The sequence below is a fragment of the Ovis canadensis genome, chromosome 20 (genome assembly GCF_042477335.2).
Source record: "Ovis canadensis isolate MfBH-ARS-UI-01 breed Bighorn chromosome 20, ARS-UI_OviCan_v2, whole genome shotgun sequence".
In the NCBI taxonomy this organism is placed as follows: Eukaryota; Metazoa; Chordata; class Mammalia; order Artiodactyla; family Bovidae; genus Ovis; species Ovis canadensis.
The window spans coordinates 8,818,041-8,836,671 of NC_091264.1; positions in this window are offsets into that span (position 1 = coordinate 8,818,041).

Consider the following 18,631-nt stretch of genomic DNA (forward strand, 5'->3'; position numbering starts at 1 on the left):
AACTTCTTGAGTTGCAGCAAGGGTGTGAAGGACCCTTTGGAAGTTCCAGTGGTTAGATGTGATTAGCCTCGAGAAGCCTCAGCGGAAATGGGCCTCATCTCGCCTGGAGGGCAAAACCTCCTGGATTTTCTCGAGTTGCGGCAGGTGCTCTCGACTTACGACGGGGACCTCAGGGACCCGCTCTGGTGGCCTCAGGAAACGCCAGTCCCCATGCGACTTCCTCAGGGCCCTCTCGGGATTCCTCTCCCTTCGATGCCGGGGCCTAAGACCTTGTGTGGAGTCGGGGCCGGAACCTGAGGATTCCTCTCCAGTGCTGACATGGATCTTGGGGTACTTCTGGAGTCTCCCCAGGGGAGTCAGTCCTCGTCTCGAATGCGGGCATGCACTTGCGCTATCCTCCAGAGCAGTAGCAGCAGTGTCACGCAGTCCGCCGCGTGGATTAAAGGATCTATGGTTTTCCCTCGAGTCTTTCCCACTAGGCTTTCCCACGAGGCTTTCCCACAGGGCTGTCCCACGTGCACACGTGATGGGAGTCGATCCTCGGCTTGAACGTCAAGGCAGTGCAGGGAAAACAGGTTCCTCTGGAATGGACTGACATATCTGGGGGACTCCTGGAATGGTGGCACGACCTGGAGTTCCTCTCGCCTTTCCTATGGAGAGCGCCTCCTCTTGAAAGGCGAAGGGAACGCCGGGAAATCTTTCCCTACAAAGCAGTGAAAGGATCCCTCATCTCGAGCTGGGAGGCGGAAACGGGGCTCCCCTGGATGTGTGCAGCACCCTCGTGCTTCCTCTCGAGTGGAGACGGGTATGTCGGGGAACTTCTTGAGTTGCAGCAAGGGTGTGAAGGACCCTTTGGAATTTCCAGTGGTTAGATGTGATTAGTCTCGATAAGCCTCAGCGGAAATGGGCCTCATCTCGCCTGGAGGGCAAAACCTCCTGGATTTTCTCGAGTTGCGGCAGGTGCTCTCGACTTACGACGGGGACCTCAGGGACCCGCTCTGGTGGCCTCAGGAAAGGCCAGTCCCCATGCGAGTTCCTCGGGGGCCTCTCGGGATTCCTCTCCCGTCGATGCCGTGGCCTAAGACCTTGTGTGGAGTCGGGGCCGGAATGTGGATTCCTCTCTAGTGCTGACATGGATCTTGGGGTACTTCTGGAGTCTCCCCAGGGGAGTCAGTCCTCGTCTCGAATGCGTGCATGCACTTGCGCTTTCCTCCAGAGCGGTAGCAGCAGTGTCACGCAGTCCGCCGCGTGGATCAAAGGATCTATGGTTTTCCCTCGAGTCTTTTCCACGAGGCTTTCCCACGAGGCTTTCCCACAGGGCTGTCCCACGTGCACACGTGGTGGGAGTCGATCCTCGGCTTGAACGTCAAGGGAGTGTAGGGAAAACAGGTTCCTCTGGAATGGACTGACACATCTGGGGGTCTCTTGAAATGGTGGCACGACCCTGGAGTTCCTCTCGCCTTTCCTGTGGAGAGCGCCTCCTCTTGAGATGCGACGGGAACGCCGGGAATTCTTTCCCTACGAAACAGTTAAAGGATCCCTCATCTCGAGCTAGGAGGCGGAAACGGGGCTCCCCTGGATGTGTGCGGGACCCCACGTGCTTCCTCTCGAGTGGAGACGGGTATGTCGGGGAACTTCTTGAGTTGCAGTAAGGGTGTGAAGGACCCTTTGGAAGTTCCAGTGGTTAGATGTGATTAGCCTCGAGAAGCCTCAGCGGAAATGGGCCTCATCTCGCCTGGAGGTCAAAACCTCCTGGATTTTCTCGAGTTGCGGTAGGTGCTCTGGACTTACGACGGGGACCTCGGGGACCCGCTCTGGTGGCCTCAGGAAAGGCCAGTCCACATGCGAGTTCCTCGGGGGCCTCTCGGGATTCCTCTCCCGTCGATGCCGGGGCCTAAGACCTTGTGTGGAGTCGGGGCCGGAACCTGAGGATTCCTCTCCAGTGCTGACATGGAACTTGGGGTACTTCTGGAGTCTCCCCAGGGGAGTCAGTCCTCGTCTCGAATGCGGGCATGCACCTACGCTTTCCTCCAGAGCGGTAGCAGCAGTGTCACGCAGTCCGCCGCGTGGATGAAAGGATCTATGGTTTTCCCTCGAGTCTTTCCCACGAGGCTTTCCCACGAGGCTTTCCCACAGGGCTGTCCCACGTGCACACGTGGTGGGAGTCGATCCTCGGCTTGAACGTCAAGGCAGTGCAGGGAAAACAGGTTCCTCTGGAATGGACTGACACATCTGGGGGACTCTTGGAATGGTGGCACGACCCTGGAGTTCCTCTCGCCTTTCCTGTGGAGAGCGCCTCCTCTTGAGATGTGACGGGAACGCCGGGAATTCTTTCCCTACGAAACAGGGAAAGGATCCCTCATCTCGAGCTAGGAGGTGGAAACGGGGCTACCCTGGATGTGTGTGGGACCCCACGTGCTTCCTCTCGAGTGGAGACGGGTATGTCCGGGAACTTCTTGAGTTGCAGCAAGGGTGTGAAGGACCCATTGGAAGTTCCAGTGGTTAGACGTGATTAGCCTCGAGAAGCCTCAGCGGAAATGGGCCTCATCTCGCCTGGAGGGCAAAACCTCGTGGATTTTCTCGTGTTGCGGCAGGTGCTCTCGACTTACGACGGGGACCTCAGGGACCCGCTCTGGTGGCCTCAGGAAAGGCCCGTCCCCATGCGAGTTCCTCGGGGGCCTCTTGGCATTCCTCTCCCGTTGATGCCGGGGCCTAAGACCTTGTGTGGAGTCGGGGCCGGAACCTGAGGATTCCTCTCCAGTGCTGACATGGATCTTGGGGTACTTCTGGAGTCTCCGCAGGGGAGTCAGTCCTCGTCTCGAATGCGGGCATACACTGGCGCTTTCCTCCAGAGCGGTAGCAGCAGTGTCACGCAGTCCGCCGCGTGGATCAAAGGATCTATGGTTTTCCCTCGAGTCTTTCCCACGAGGCTTTCCCACGAGGCTTTCCCACAGGGCTGTCCCACGTGCACACGTGGTGGGAGTCGATCCTCGGCTTGAACGTCAAAGCAGTGCAGGGAAAACAGGTTCCTCTGGAATGGACTGACACATCTGGGGGACTCTTGGAATGGTGGCACGACCCTGGAGTTCCTCTCGCCTTTCCTGTGGAGAGCGCCTCCTCTTGAGTTGCGACGGGAACGCCGGGAATTCTTTCCCTACGAAACAGGGAAAGGATCCCTCATCTTGAGTTAGGAGGCGGAAACGGGGCTCCCCTGGATGTGTGCGGGACCCCACGTGCTTCCTCTCGGGTGGAGACAGGTATGTCGGGGAACTTCTTGACTTGCAGCAAGGGTGTGAAGGACCCTTTGGAAATTCCAGTGGTTAGACGTGATTAGCCTCGAGAAGCCTCACTGGAAATGGGCCTCATCTCGCCTGGAGGGCAAAACCTCCTGGATTTTCTCGAGTTGCGGCAGGTGCTCTCGACTTACGACGGGGACCTCAGGGACCCGCTCTGGTGGCCTCAGGAAAGGCCAGTCCCCATGCGAGTTCCTCGGGGGCCTCTCGGGATTCCGCTCCCGTCGATGCCGGGGCCAAAGACCTTGTGTGGAGTCGGGGCCGGAACCTGAGGATTCCTCTCCAGTGCTGACATGGATCTTGGGGTACTTCTGGAGTCTCCCCAGGGGAGTCAGTCCTCGTCTCGAATGCGGGCATGCACTGCGCTTTCCTCCAGAGCGGTATCAGCAGTGTCACGCAGTCCGCCGCGTGGATCAAAGGATCTATGGTTTTCCCTCGAGTCTTTCCCACGAGGCTTTCCCACGAGGCTTTCCCACAGGGCTGTCCCACGTGCACACCTGGTGGGAGTCGATCCTCGGCTTGAACGTCAAGGCAGTGCAGGGAAAACAGGTTCCTCTGGAATGGACTGACACATCTGGGGGACTCTTGGAATGGTGGCACGACCCTGGAGTTCCTCTCGCCTTTCCTGTGGAGAGCGCCTCCTCTTGAGATGCGACGGGAACGCCGGGAATTCTTTCCCTACGAAACAGGGAAAGGATCCCTCATCTCGAGCTAGGAGGCGGAAACGGGGCTCCCCTGGATGTGTGCGGGTCCCCACGTGCTTCCTCTCGAGTGGAGACGGGTATGTCGCGGAACTGCTTGAGTTGCATTAAGGGTGTGAAGGACCCTTTGGAATTTCCAGTGGTTAGACGTGATTAGCCTCGAGAAGCCTCAGCGTAAATGGGCCTCATCTCGCCTGGAGGGCAAAACCTACTGGATTTTCTCGAGTTGCGGCAGGTGCTCTCGACTTACGATGGGGACCTCAGGGACCCGCTCTGGTGGCCTCAGGAAAGGCCAGTCCCCATGCGAGTTCCTCGGGGGCCTCTCGGGATTCCGCTCCCGTCGATGCCGGGGCCTAAGACCTTGTGTGGAGTCGGGGCCGGAACCTGAGGATTCCTCTCCAGTGCTGACATGGATCTTGGGGTACTTCTGGAGACTCCCCAGGGGAGTCAGTCCTCGTCTCGAATGCGGGCATGCACTTGCGCTTTCCTCCAGAGCGGTAGCAGCAGTGTCACGCAGTCCGCCGCGTGGATCAAAGGATCTATGGTTTTCCCTCGAGTCTTTCCCACGAGGCTTTCCCACGAGGCTTTCCCACAGGGCTGTCCCACGTGCACACGTGGTGGGAGTCGATCCTCGGCTTGAAAGTCAAGGCAGTGCAGGGAAAACAGGTTCCTCTGGAATGGACTGACACATCTGGGGGACTCTTGGAATGGTGGCACGACCCTGGAGTTCCTCTCGCCTTTCCTGTGGAGAGCGCCTCCTCTTGAGATGCGACGGGAACGCCGGGAATTCTTTCCCTACGAAACAGGGAAAGGATCCCTCATCTCGAGCTAGGAGGCGAAAACGGTGCTCCCCTGGATGTGTGCGGGACCTTTGTGTTTCCTCTCGAGTGGAGACGGGTATGTCGGGGAACTTCTTGAGTTGCAGCAAGGGTGTGAAGGACCCTTTGGAAGTTCCAGTGGTTAGATGTGATTAGCCTCGAGAAGCCTCAGCGGAAATGGGCCTCATCTCGCCTGGAGGGCAAAACCTCCTGGATTTTCTCGAGTTGCGGCAGGTGCTCTCGACTTACGACGGGGACCTCAGGGACCCGCTCTGGTGGCCTCAGGAAACGCCAGTCCCCATGCGACTTCCTCAGGGCCCTCTCGGGATTCCTCTCCCTTCGATGCCGGGGCCTAAGACCTTGTGTGGAGTCGGGGCCGGAACCTGAGGATTCCACTCCAGTGCTGACATGGATCTTGGGGTACTTCTGGAGTCTCCCCAGGGGAGTCAGTCCTCGTCTCGAATGCGGGCATGCACTTGCGCTATCCTCCAGAGCAGTAGCAGCAGTGTCACGCAGTCCGCCGCGTGGATTAAAGGATCTATGGTTTTCCCTCGAGTCTTTCCCACTAGGCTTTCCCACGAGGCTTTCCCACAGGGCTGTCCCACGTGCACACGTGATGGGAGTCGATCCTCGGCTTGAACGTCAAGGCAGTGCAGGGAAAACAGGTTCCTCTGGAATGGACTGACATATCTGGGGGACTCCTGGAATGGTGGCACGACCTGGAGTTCCTCTCGCCTTTCCTATGGAGAGCGCCTCCTCTTGAAATGCGAAGGGAACGCCGGGAAATCTTTCCCTACAAAGCAGTGAAAGGATCCCTCATCTCGAGCTGGGAGGCGGAAACGGGGCTCCCCTGGATGTGTGCGGGACCCACGTGCTTCCTCTCGAGTGGAGACGGGTATGTCGGGGAACTTCTTGAGTTGCAGTAAGGGTGTGAAGGACCCTTTGGAAGTTCCAGTGGTTAGATGTGATTAGCCTCGAGAAGCCTCAGCGGAAATGGGCCTCATCTCGCCTGGAGGTCAAAACCTCCTGGATTTTCTCGAGTTGCGGTAGGTGCTCTGGACTTACGACGGGGACCTCGGGGACCCGTTCTGGTGGCCTCAGGAAAGGCCAGTCCACATGCGAGTTCCTCGGGGGCCTCTCGGGATTCCTCTCCCGTCGATGCCGGGTCCTAAGACCTTGTGTGGAGTCGGGGCCGGAACCTGAGGATTCCTCTCCAGTGCTGACATGGATCTTGGGGTACTTCTGGAGTCTCCCCAGGGGAGTCAGTCCTCGTCTCGAATGCGGGCATGCACTTGCGCTTTCCTCCAGAGCGGTAGCAGCAGTGTCACGCAGTCCGCCGCGTGGATCAAAGGATCTATGTTTTTCCCTCGAGTCTTTCCCACGAGGCTTTCCCACGAGGCTTTCCCACAGAGCTGTCCCACGTGCACACGTGGTGGGAGTCGATCCTCGGCTTGAACGTCAAGGCAGTGCAGGGAAAACAGGTTCCTCTGGAATGGACTGACACATCTGGGGGACTCTTGGAATGGTGGCACGACCCTGGAGTTCCTCTCGACTTTCCTGTGCAGAGCGCCTCCTCTTGAGATGCGACGGGAACGCCGGGAATTCTTTCCCTACGAAACAGGGAAAGGATCCCTCATCTCGAGCTAGGAGGCGGAAATGGTGCTCCCCTGGATGTGTGCGGGACCCCACGTGCTTCCTCTGGAGTGGAGATGGGTATGTCGGGGAACTTCTTGAGTCGCAGCAAGGGTGTGAAGGACCCGTTGGAAGTTCCAGTATTTAGACGTGATTAGCCTCGAGAAGCCTCAGCGGAAATGGGCCTCATCTCGCCTGGAGGGCAAAACCTCCTGGATTTTCTCGAGTTGCGGCAGGTGCTCTCGACTTACGACGGGGACCTCAGGGACCCGCTCTGGTGGCCTCAGGAAAGGCCAGTCCCCATGCGAGTTCCTCGGGGGCCTCTCGGGATTCCTCTCCCGTCGATGACGGGGCCTACGACCTTGTGTGGAGTCGGGGTCCGAACGTGAGGATTTCTCTCCAGTGCTGACATGGATCTTGGGGTACTTCTGGAGTCTCCCCAGGGGAGTCAGTCCTCGTCTCGAATGAGGGCATGCACTTGCGCTTTCCTCCAGAGCGGTAGCAGCAGTGTCACGCAGTCCGCCGCGTGCATCAAAGGATGTATGGTTTTCCCTCGAGTCTTTCCCACGAGGCTTTCCCACCAGGCTTTCCCACAGGGCTGTCTAACGTGCAAATGTGGTGGGAGTCGATCCTCGGCTTGAACGTCAAGGCAGTGCAGGGCAAACAGGTTCCTCTGGAATGGACTGACACATCTGGGGGACTCTTGGAATGGTGGCACGACCCTGGAGTTCCTCTCGCCTTTCCTGTGGAGAGCGCCTCCTCTTGAGATGAGACGGGAACGCCGGGAATTCTTTCCCTACGAAACAGGGAAAGGATCCCTCATCTCGAGGTGGGAGGCGGAAACGGGGCTTCCCTGGATGTGTGCGGGACGCTTGTGCTTCCTCTCGAGGGGAGACGGGTATGTCGGGGAACTTCTTGAGTTGTAGCAAGGGTGTGAAGGACCCTTTGGAAATTCCAGTGGTTAGATGTGATTAGCCTCGAGAAGCCTCAGCGGAAATGGGCCTCATCTCGCCTGGAGGTGAAAACCTCCTGGATTTTCTCGAGTTGCGGCAGGTGCTCTCGACTTACGACGTGGACTACAGGGACCCACTCTGGTGGCCTCAGGAAAGCCCAGTCCCCATGCAAGTTCTTCGGGGGCCTCTCGGGATTCCTCTTCCGTCGATGCCGGGGCCTAAGACCTTGTGTGGAGTCGGGGCCGGAACCTGAGGATTCCTCTGCTCTGCTGACATGGATTTGGGGTACTTCTGGAGTCTCCCCAGGGGAGTCAGTCCTCGTCTCGAATGCGGGCATGCACTTGCGCTTTCCTCCAGATCGGTAGCAGCAGTGTCACGCAGTCTGCCGCGTGGATCACAGGATCTATGGTTTTCCCTCGAGTCTTTCCCATGAGGCTTTCCCACGAGGCTTTCCCACAGGGCTGTCCCACGTGCACACGTGGTGGGAGTCGATCCTCAGCTTGAACGTCAAGGCTGTGCAGGGAAAACAGGTTCCTCTGGAATGGACTGACACATCTGGGCGTCTCTTGGAATGGTGGCACGACCCTGGAGTTCCTCTCCCCTCTCCTGTGGAGAGCGCCTCCTCTTGAGATGCGACGGGAACGCCGGGAATTCTTTCCCTAAGAAACAGGGAAAGGATCCCTCATCTCGAGCTAGGAGGCGGAAACGGGGCTCCCCTGGATGTGTGCGGGACCCCACGTGCTTCCTCTCGAGTGGAGACGGGTATGTCGGGGAACTTCTTGAGTTGCAGCCAGGGTGTGAAGGACCCTTTGGAAGTTCCAGTGGTTAGATGTGATTAGCCTCGAGAAGCCTCAGCGGAAATGGGCCTCATCTCGCCTGGAGGGCAAAACCTCCTGGATTTTCTCGAGTTGCGGCATGTGCTCTCGACTTACGACGGGGACCTCGGGGACCCGCTCTGGTGGCCTCAGGAAAGGCCAGTCCCCATGCGAGTTCCTCGGGGGCCGCTCGGGATTCCTCTCCCATCGATGCCGGGGCCTAAGACCTTGTGTGGAGTCGGGGCCGGAACCTGACGATTCCTCTCCAGTGCTGACATGGATCTTGGGGTACTTCTGGAGTCTCCCCAGGGGAGTCAGTCCTAGTCTCGAATGCGGGCATGCACTTGCGCTTTCCTCCAGAGCGGTAGCAGCAGTGTCACGCAGTCCGCCGCGTGGATCAACGGATCTATGGTTTTCCCTCGAGTCTTTCCCACGAGGCTTTCCCACGAGGCTTTCCCACAGGGCTGTCCCACGTGCACACGTGGTGGGAGTCGATCCTCGGCTTGAACGTCAAGGCAGAGCAGGGAAAACAGGTTCCTCTAGAATGGACTGACACATCTGGGGCACTCTTGGAATGGTGGCACGACCCTGGAGTTCCTCTCGCCTTTCCTGTGGAGAGCGCCTCCTCTTGAGATGCGACGGGAACGCCGGGAATTCTTTCCCTACGAAAAAGGGAAAGGATCCCTCATCTCGAGCTAGGAGGCGGAAACGGGGCTCCCCTGGATGTGTGCGGGACCCCACGTGCTTCCTCTCGAGTGGAGACGGGTATGTCGCGGAACTGCTTGAGTTGCAGCAAGGGTGTGAAGGACCCTTTGGAAGTTCCAGTGGTTAGATGTGATTGGCCTCGAGAAGCCTCAGCGGAAATGGGCCTCATCTCGCCTGGAGGGCAAAATCTCCTGGATTTTCTCGAGTTGCGGCAGGTGCTCTCGACTTACGACGGGGACCTCAGGGACCCGCTCTGGTGGCCTCAGGAAAGGCCAGTCCCCATGCGAGTTCCTCGGGGGCCTCTCGGGATTCCGCTCCCGTCGATGCCGGGGCCTAAGACCTTGTGTGGAGTCGGGGCCGGAACCTGAGGATTCCTCTCCAGTGCTGACATGGATCTTGGGGTACTTCTGGAGACTCCCCAGGGGAGTCAGTCCTCGTCTCGAATGCGGGCATGCACTTGCGCTTTCCTCCAGAGCGGTAGCAGCAGTGTCACGCAGTCCGCCGCGTGGATCAAAGGATCTATGGTTTTCCCTCGAGTCTTTCCCACGAGGCTTTCCCACGAGGCTTTCCCACAGGGCTGTCCCACGTGCACACGTGGTGGGAGTCGATCCTCGGCTTGAAAGTCAAGGCAGTGCAGGGAAAACAGGTTCCTCTGGAATGGACTGACACATCTGGGGGACTCTTGGAATGGTGGCACGACCCTGGAGTTCCTCTCGCCTTTCCTGTGGAGAGCGCCTCCTCTTGAGATGCGACGGGAACGCCGGGAATTCTTTCCCTACGAAACAGGGAAAGGATCCCTCATCTCGAGCTAGGAGGCGAAAACGGGGCTCCCCTGGATGTGTGCGGGATCTTCGTGTTTCCTCTCGAGTGGAGACGGGTATGTCGGGGAACTTCTTGAGTTGCAGCAAGGGTGTGAAGGACCCTTTGGAAGTTCCAGTGGTTAGATGTGATTAGCCTCGAGAAGCCTCAGCGGAAATGGGCCTCATCTCGCCTGGAGGGCAAAACCTCCTGGATTTTCTCGAGTTGCGGCAGGTGCTCTCGACTTACGACGGGGACCTCAGGGACCCGCTCTGGTGGCCTCAGGAAACGCCAGTCCCCATGCGACTTCCTCAGGGCCCTCTCGGGATTCCTCTCCCTTCGATGCCGGGGCCTAAGACCTTGTGTGGAGTCGGGGCCGGAACCTGAGGATTCCTCTCCAGTGCTGACATGGATCTTGGGGTACTTCTGGAGTCTCCCCAGGGGAGTCAGTCCTCGTCTGGAATGCGGGCATGCACTTGCGCTATCCTCCAGAGCAGTAGCAGCAGTGTCACGCAGTCCGCCGCGTGGATTAAAGGATCTATGGTTTTCCCTCGAGTCTTTCCCACTAGGCTTTCCCACGAGGCTTTCCCACAGGGCTGTCCCACGTGCACACGTGATGGGAGTCGATCCTCGGCTTGAACGTCAAGGCAGTGCAGGGAAAACAGGTTCCTCTGGAATGGACTGACATATCTGGGGGACTCCTGGAATGGTGGCACGACCTGGAGTTCCTCTCGCCTTTCCTATGGAGAGCGCCTCCTCTTGAAATGCGAAGGGAACGCCGGGAAATCTTTCCCTACAAAGCAGTGAAAGGATCCCTCATCTCGAGCTGGGAGGCGGAAACGGGGCTCCCCTGGATGTGTGCAGCACCCTCGTGCTTCCTCTCGAGTGGAGACGGGTATGTCGGGGAACTTCTTGAGTTGCAGCAAGGGTGTGAAGGACCCTTTGGAATTTCCAGTGGTTAGATGTGATTAGTCTCGAGAAGCCTCAGCGGAAATGGGCCTCATCTCGGCTGGAGGGCAAAACCTCCTGGATTTTCTCGAGTTGCGGCAGGTGCTCTCGACTTACGACGGGGACCTCAGGGACCCGCTCTGGTCGACTCAGGAAAGGCCAGTCCCCATGCGAGTTCCTCGGGGGCCTCTCGGGATTCCTCTCCCGTCGATGCCGGGGCCTAAGACCTTGTGTGGAGTCGGGGCCGGAACCTGAGGATTCCTCTCCAGTGCTGACATGGATCTTGGGGTACTTCTGGAGTCTCCCCAGGGGAGTCAGTCCTCGTCTCGAATGCGGGCATGCACTTGCGCTTTCCTCCAGAGCGGTAGCAGCAGTGTCACGCAGTCCGCCGCGTGGATCAAAGGATCTATGGTTTTCCCTCGAGTCTTTCCCACGAGGCTTTCCCACGAGGCTTTCCCACAGGGCTGTCCCACGTGCACACGTGGTGGGAGTCGATCCTCGGCTTGAACGTCAAGGCAGTGCAGGGAAAACAGGTTCCTCTGGAATGGACTGACACATCTGGGGGACTCTTGGAATGGTGTCACGACCCTGGAGGTCCTCTCTCCTTTCCTGTGGAGAGCGCCTCCTCTTGAGATGCGACGGGAACGCCGGGAATTCTTTCCCTACGAAACAGGGAAAGGATCCCTCATCTCGAGCTAGGAGGCGGAAACGGGGCTCCCCTGGATGTGTGCGGGACCCCACGTGCTTCCTCTCGAGTGGAGACGGGTATGTCGGGGAACTTCTTGAGTTGCAGCAAGGGTGTGAAGGACCCTTTGGAAGTTCCAGTGGTTAGATGTGATTGGCCTCGAGAAGCCTCAGAGGAAATGGGCCTCATCTCGCCTGGAGGGCAAAACTTCCTGGATTTTCTCGAGTTGCGGCAGGTGCTCTCGACTTACGACGGGGACCTCAGGGACCCGCTCTGTTGGCCTCAGGAAAGGCCAGTCCCCATGCGAGTTCCTCGGGGGCCTCTCGGGATTCCTCTCCCGTCGATGCCGGGGCCTAAGACCTTGTGTGGAGTCGGGGCCGGAACCTGAGGATTCCTCTCCAGTGCTGACATGGATCTTGGGGTACTTCTGGAGTCTCCCCAGGGGAGTCAGTCCTCGTCTCGAATGCGGGCATGCACTTGCGCTTTCCTCCAGAGCGGTAGCAGCAGTGTCACGCAGTCCGCCGCGTGGATCAAAGGATCTATGGTTTTCCCTCGAGTCTTTCCCACGAGGCTTTCCCACGAGGCTTTCCCACAGGGCTGTCCCACGTGCACACGTGGTGGGAGTCGATCCTCGGCTTGAACGTCAAGGCAGTGCAGGGAAAACAGGTTCCTCTGGAATGGACTGACACATCAGGGGGACTCTTGGAATGGTGGCACGACCCTGGAGTTCCTCTCGCCTTTCCTGTGGAGTGCGCCTCCTCTTGAGATGCGACGGGAACGCCGGGAATTCTTTCCCTACGAAACAGGGAAAGGATCCCTCATCTCGTGCTAGGAGGCGGAAACGGGGCTCCCCTGGATGTGTGCGGGACACCACGTGCTTCCTCTCGAGTGCAGACGGGTATGTCGGGGAACTTCTTGAGTTGCAGCAAGGGTGTGAAGGATCCTTTGGAAGGTCCAGTGGTTAGATGTGATTGGCCTCGAGAAGCCTCAGCGGAAATGGGCCTCATCTCGCCTGGAGGGCAAAACCTCCTGGATTTTCTCGAGTTGCGGCAGGTGCTCTCGACTTACGACGGGGACCTCAGGGACCCGCTCTGGTGGCCTCAGGAAAGGCCAGTCCCCATGCGAGTTCCTCGGGGGCCTCTCGGGATTCCTCTCCCGTCGATGCCAGGGCCTAAGACCTTGTGTGGAGTCGGGGCCGGAACCTGAGGATTCCTCTCCAGTGCTGACATGGATCTTGGGGTACTTCTGGAGTCTCCGCAGGGGAGTCAGTCCTCGTCTCGAATGCGGGCATGCACTTGCGCTTTCCTCCAGAGCGGTAGCAGCAGTGTCACGCAGTCCGCCGCGTGGATCAAAGGATCTATGGTTTTCCCTCGAGTCTTTCCCACGAGGCTTTCCCACGAGGCTTTCCCACAGGGCTGTCCCACGTGCACACGTGGTGGGAGTCGATCCTCGGCTTGAACGTCAAGGCAGTGCAGGGAAAACAGGTTCCTCTGGAATGGACTGACACATCTGGGGGACTCTTGGAATGGTGTCACGACCCTGGAGTTCCTCTCGCCTTTCCTGTGGAGAGCGCCTCCTCTTGAGATGCGACGGGAACGCCGGGAATTCTTTCCCTACGAAACAGGGAAAGGATCCCTCATCTCGTGCTAGGAGGTGGAAACGGGGCTCCCCTTTATGTGTGCGGGACACCACGTGCTTCCTCTCGAGTGCAGACGGGTATGTCGGGGAACTTCTTGAGTTGCAGCAAGGGTGTGAAGGACCCTTTGGAAGGTCCAGTGGTTAGATTTGATTGGCCTCGAGAAGCCTCAGCGGAAATGGGCCTCATCTCGCCTGGAGGGCAAAACCTCCTGGATTTTCTCGAGTTGCGGCAGGTGCTCTCGACTTAGGACGGGGACCTCAGGGACCCGCTCTGGTGGCCTCAGGAAAGGCCAGTCCCCATGCGAGTTCCTCGGGGGCCTCTCGGGATTCCTCTCCCGTCGATGCCGGGGCCTAAGACCTTGTGTGGAGTCGGGGCCGGAACCTGAGGATTCCTCTCCAGTGCTGACATGGATCTTGGGGTACTTCTGGAGTCTCCCCAGGGGAGTCAGTCCTCGTCTTGAATGCGGGCATGCACTTGCGCTTTCCTCCAGAGCGGTAGCAGCAGTGTCACGCAGTCCGCCGCGTGCATCAAAGGATCTATGGTTTTCCCTCGAGTCTTTCCCACGAGGCTTTCCCACGAGGCTTTCCCACAGGCTGTCCCCCGTGCACACGTGGTGGGAGTCGATCCTCGGCTTGAACGTCAAGGCAGTGCAGGGAAAACAGGTTCCTCTGGAATGCACTGACACATCTGGGGGACTCTTGGAATGGTGTCACGACCCTGGAGTTCCTCTCGCCTTTCCTGTGGAGAGCGCCTCCTCTTGAGATGCGACGGGAACGCCGGGAATTCTTTCCCTACGAAACAGGGAAAGGATCCCTCATCTCGAGCTAGGAGGCGGAAACGGGGCTCCCCTGGATGTGTGCAGGACCCCACGTGCTTCCTCTCCAGTGGAGACGGGTATGTCGGGGAACTTCTTGAGTTGCAGCAATGGTGTGAAGGACCCTTTGGAAGTTCCAGTGGTTAGATGTGATTCGCCTCGAGAAGCCTCAGCGGAAATGGGCCTCATCTCGCCTGGAGGGCAAAACCTCCTGGATTTTCTCGAGTTGCGGCAGGTGCTCTCGACTTACGACGGGGACCTCAGGGACCCGCTCTGGTGGCCTCAGGAAAGGCCAGTCCCCATGCGAGTTCCTCGGGGGCCTCTCGGGATTCCTCTCCCGTCGATGCCGGGGCCTAAGACCTTGTGTGGAGTCGGGGCCGGAACCTGAGGATTCCTCTCCAGTGCTGACATGGATCTTGGGGTACTTCTGGAGTCTCCCCAGGGGAGTCAGTCCTCGTCTCGAATGCGGGCATGCACTTGCGTTTTCCTCCAGAGCGGTAGTAGCAGTATCACGCAGTCCGCCGCGTGGATCAAAGGATCTATGGTTTTCCCTCGAGTCTTTCCCACGAGGCTTTCCCACGAGGCTTTCCTACAGGGCTGTCCCACGTGCACACGTGGTGGGAGTCGATCCTCGGCTTGAACGTCAAAGCAGTGCAGGGAAAACAGGTTCCTCTGGAATGGACCTACACATCTGGGGGACTCTTGGAATGGTGGCACGACCCTGGAGTTCCTCTCGCCTTTCCTGTGGAGAGCGCCTCCTCTTGAGATGCGACGGGAACGCTGGGAATTCTTTCCCTACGAAACAGGGAAAGGATCCCTCATCTCGAGCTAGGAGGCGGAAACGGGGCTCCCCTGGATGTTTGCGGGACCCCACGTGCTTCCTCTCGAGTGGAGACGGGTATGTCGGGGAACTTCCTGAGTTGCAGCAAGGGTGTGAAGGACCCTTTGGAAGTTCCAGTGGTTAGATATGATTAGCCTCGAGAAGCCTCAGCGGAAATGGGCCTCATCTCGCCTGGAGGGCAAAACCTCCTGGATTTTCTCGAGTTGCGGCAGGTGCTCTCGACTTACGACTGGAACCTCAGGGACCCGTTCTGGTGGCCTCAGGAAAGGCCAGTCCCCATGCGAGTTCCTCGGGGGCCTCTCGGGATTCCTCTCCCGTCGATGCCGGGGCCTAAGACCTTGTGTGGAGTCGGGGCCGGAACCTGAGGATTCCTCTCCAGTGCTGACATGGATCTTGGGGTACTCCTGGAGTCTCCCCAGGGGAGTCAGTCCTCGTCTCGAATGCGGGCATGCACTTGCGCTTCCCTACAGAGCGGTAGCAGCAGTGTCACGCAGTCCGCCGCGTGGATCAAAGGATCCTTGGTTTTCCCTCGAGTCTTTCCCACGAGGCTTTCCCACGAGGCTTTCCCACAGGGCTGTCCCACGTGCACACGTGGTGGGAGTCGATCCTCGGCTTGAACGTCAAGGCAGTGCAGGGAAAACAGGTTCCTCTGGAATGGACTGACACATCTGGGGGTCTCGTGGAATGGTGGCACGACCCTGGAGTTCCTCTCGCCTTTCCTGTGGAGAGCGCCTCCTCTTGAGATGCGACGGGAACGCCGGGAATTCTTTCCCTACGAAACAGGGAAAGGATCCCTCATCTCGAGCTAGGAGGCTGAAACGGGGCTCCCCTGGATATGTGCGGGACCCCACGTGCTTCCTCTCGAGTGGATACGGTTATCTCGGGGAACATCTTGAGTTGCAGCAAGGGTGTGAAGGACCCTTTGGAAGTTCCAGTGATCAGATGTGATTAGCCTCGAGAAGCCTCAGCGGAAATGGGCCTCATCTCGCCTGGAGGGCAAAACCTCCTGGATTTTCTCGAGTTGCGGCAGGTGCTCTCGAGTTACGACGGGGACCTCAGGGACGCGCTCTGGTGGCCTCAGGAAAGGCCAGTCCCCATGCGAGTTCCTCGGGGGCCTCTCGGGATTCCTCTCCCGTCGATGCCGGGGCCTAAGACCTTGTGTGGGGTCGGGGCCGGAACCTGAGGATTCCTCTCCAGTGCTGACATGGATCTTGGGGTACTTCTGGAGTCTCCCCAGGGGAGTCAATCCTCGTCTCGAATGCGGGCATGCACTTGCGCTTTCCTCCAGAGCAGTAGCAGCAGTGTCACGCAGTCCGCCGCGTGGATCAAAGGATCTATGGTTTTACCTCGAGACTTTCCCACGAGGCTTTCCCACGAGGCTTTCCCACAGGCCTGTCCCACGTGCACACGTGGTGGGAGTCGATCGTCGGCTGAACGACAAGGCAGTGCAGGGAAAACAGGTTCCTCTGGAATGGACTGACCCATCTGGGGGACTCTTGGAATGGTGGCACGACTCTGGAGTTCCTCTCGCCTTTCCTGTGGAGAGCGCCTCCTCTTGAGATGCGACGGGAACGCCGGGAATTCTTTCCCTACGAAACAGGGAAAGGATCCCTCATCTCGAGCTAGGAGGCGGAAACGGGGCTTCCCTGGATGTGTGCGGGACACCACGTGCTTCCTCTCGAGTGGAGACGGGTATGTCGCGGAACTTCTTGAGTTGCAGCAAGGGTGTGAAGGACCCTTTGGAAGTTCCAGTGGTTAGATATGATTAGCCTCGAGAAGCCTCAGCGGAAATGGGCCTCATCTCGCCTGGAGGGCAAACCTCGTGGATTTTTTCTACTTGCGGCAGGTGCTCTCGACTTACGACGGGGACCTCAGGGACCCGCTCTGGAGGCCTCAGGAAAGGCCAGCCCGCATGAGAGTTCCTCGGGGGCCTCTCGGGATTCCTCTCCCGTTGATGCCGGGGCCTAAGACCTCGTGTGGAGTCGGGGCCAGAACCTGAGGATTCCTCTCCAGTGCTGACATGGATCTTGGGGTACTTCTGGAGTCTCCCCAGGGGAGTCAGTCCTCGTCTCGAATGCGGGCATGCACTTGCGCTTTCCTCCAGAGTGGTAGCAGCAGTGTCACGCAGTCCGCCGCGTGGATCAAAGGATCTGTGGTTTTCCCTCGAGTCTTTCCCACGAGGCTTTCCCACAGGGCTGTCCCTCGTGCACACGTGGTTGGAGTCGATCCTCGGCTTGAACGTCAAGGCAGTGCAGGGAAAACAGGTTCCTCTGGAATGGACTGACACATCTGGGGGACTCTTGGAATGGTGGCATGACCCTGGAGTTCCTCTCGCCTTTCCTGTGGAGAGCGCCTCCTCTTGAGATGCGACGGGAACGCCGGGAATTCTTTCCCTACGAAACAAGGAAAGGATCCCTCATCTCGAGCTAGGAGGCGGAAACGGGGCTCCCCTGGATGTGTGCGGGACCCCACGTGCTTCCTCTAGAGTGGAGACGGGTATGTCGCGGAACTGCTTGAGTTGCAGCAATGGTGTGAAGGACCCTTTGGAAGTTCCAGTGGTTAGATGTGATTAGCCTCGACAAGCCTCAGGGGAAATGGGCTCATCTCGCCTGGAGGGCAAAACATCCTGGATTTTCTCGAGTTGCGGCAGGTGCTCTCGACTTACGACGGGGACCTCAGGGACCCGCTCTGGTGGCCTCAGGAAAGGCCAGTCCCCATTCGAGTTCCTCGGGGGCCTCTCGGGATTCCTCTCCCGTCGATGCCGGGGCCTAAGACCTTGTGTGGAGTCGGGGCCGGAACCTGAGGATTCCTCTCCAGTGCTGACATGGATCTTGGGGTACTTCTGGAGTCTCCCCAGGGGAGTCAGTCCTCGTCTTGAATGCGGGCATGCACTTGCGCTTTCCTCCAGAGCGGTAGCAGCAGTGTCACGCAGTCCGCCGCGTGGATCAAAGGATCTATGGTTTTCCCTCGAGTCTTTCCCACGAGGCTTTCCCACGAGGCTTTCCCACAGGGCTGTCCCCCGTGCACACGTGGTGGGAGTCGATCCTCGGCTTGAACGTCAAGGCAGTGCAGGGAAAACAGGTTCCTCTGGAATGCACTGACACATCTGGGGGACTCTTGGAATGGTGTCACGACCCTGGAGTTCCTCTCGCCTTTCCTGTGGAGAGCGCCTCCTCTTGAGATGCGACCGGAACGCCGGGAATTCTTTCCCTAGGAAACAGGGAAAGGATCCCTCATCTCGAGCTAGGAGGCGTAAACGGGGCTCCCCTGGATGTGTGCAGGACCCCACGTGCTTCCTCTCGAGTGGAGACGGGTATGTCGGGGAACTTCTTGAGTTGCAGCAATGGTGTGAAGGAGCCTTTGGAAGTTCCAGTGGTTAGATGTGATTGGCCTCGAGAAGCCTCAGCGGAAATGGGCCTCATCTCGCCTGGAGGGCAAAACCTCCTGGATTTTCTCGAGTTGCGGCAGGTGCTCTCGACTTACGACGGGGACCTCAGGGACCCGCTCTGGTGGCCTCAGGAAAGGCCAGTCCCCATGCGAGTTCTTCGGGGGCCTCTCGGGATTCCTCTCCCGTCGATGCCGGGGCCTAAGACCTTGTGTGGAGTCGGGGCCGGAACCTGAGGATTCCTCTCCAGTGCTGACATGGATCTTGGGGTACTTCTGGAGTCTCCCCAGGGGAGTCAGTCCTCGTCTCGAATGCGGGCATGCACTTGCGCTTTCCTCCAGAGCGGTAGTAGCAGTGTCACGCAGTCCGCCGCGTGGATCAAAGGATCTATGGTTTTCCCTCGAGTCTTTCCCACGAGGCTTTCCCACGAGGCTTTCCCACAGGGCTGTCCCACGTGCACACGTGGTGGGAGTCGATCCTCGGCTTGAACGTCAAAGCAGTGCAGGGAAAACAGGTTCCTCTGGAATGGACGGACACATCTGGGGGACTCTTGGAATGGTGGCACGACCCTGGAGTTCCTCTCGCCTTTCCTGTGGAGAGCGCC